Source organism: Octodon degus, unplaced genomic scaffold (genome assembly GCF_000260255.1).
Source record: "Octodon degus isolate 3935 unplaced genomic scaffold, OctDeg1.0 scaffold00007, whole genome shotgun sequence".
Lineage (NCBI taxonomy): Eukaryota > Metazoa > Chordata > Mammalia > Rodentia > Octodontidae > Octodon > Octodon degus.
The window spans coordinates 29,420,899-29,422,069 of NW_004524583.1; the positions used below are offsets into that span (position 1 = coordinate 29,420,899).

General features: G+C 50.0%; 1 pseudogene; it reads right to left on the bottom strand.

Moving 5' to 3' along the window:
• Positions 1-184: 184 nt before the first annotated feature.
• LOC101566735 lies at positions 185-423 on the bottom strand (annotated as a pseudogene).
• Positions 424-1,171: the final 748 nt, after the last annotated feature.

Sequence of the window (1,171 nt, forward strand, 5' to 3'; positions counted from 1 at the left end):
ACCTTACAATAACCTACTTGTAGTTGCACTTAACTGAGCTCTGTTGTTGTGAAGGATGCAGCTCACGCACAGGTAAGGTATGCAGGAGTGATCTGCACATTCCTCAAGTAGTCACTGAATACTACCTTATACGTACATACACATTCAGTTTGAAAAAGATTTAACCGTTGATCCAAGACATATGTCACTTTTGTTGTTCTTTTGGAAGAGGTCCTCTGAACGGAAGACTAGGCGGTTCTGGCTCAAGAATCAGGTGATGAGCCCAGCCTAGGCTCTGCTGGACGCCCAGTCTTCTCCATTCCTCTTCGGACATCAGATGAGTTGTGGGTGCTTGTTTGGACAGTTCTCTGGGCAACCGACATGCCGGAACTCGTAGCGCTCGTCGCAATACTTGTCCGAGCAGTAAATCTGCTTATGGGCCATTCTGGCATAGCGCGGCGGTGCGGAGAAGCAGGCGAAGGCGAAGCCCGACAGCAGCGCGGCCAGCCGCGCGCCTCCTCGCGCCAAGGCAACGACCAGCCTCAGTTTACATTTTGCATCCTGTAAGTCACCGTAGTGGCCGCTGGGAGGAGATCTTCCAATTTCTGAACGTGGAAACTAACATCAGGCAAATCAGACCTTCCACAACATCACCACAGACAGATAAGCGGGAGTTGGCTTGGGGGAGAATCTCGGAACTGTGATGTTACACACGCAGAGCTGGAGAGCACCCTTCTGTCCCCCCAGTGCAGATGCCACATAGGCAGTTGGTTATGTAGGCCTAGAGTCCAGCCAGGAACTGTTAAGTTACAAAACTGTGCAGTCACTGAAGACATTGAGTGCGTAAAATTACTATGAGGACAGTAATGATAGAAAACACTCAGACAAAGGGGCTGGGAGATAGCTCAATAGAACAAGAGCTTGCCTGGCAAATGCAAGGGCCTGAGTTCAATCCCCAGTCCCGCCAGAACAAAAAACAAAAAATACTCCGACAAGTGATAAGATATTTCCAGCTTCAGAGTGTGCTTTTCCGAATTTCTAGTCACAGACCGGAGTCCTTTGATGCTGGTTAGACCTTTAGGATGTCTAGGCCTGGTCTCCGGGCGCCTGTGCTTCACCTTTCACTAAAGGTGGAGAAGGCCAACCTTAAGAGCTCCCTCTTGGTTCTCGGATTCTGGTGGTGTCCAGGTCC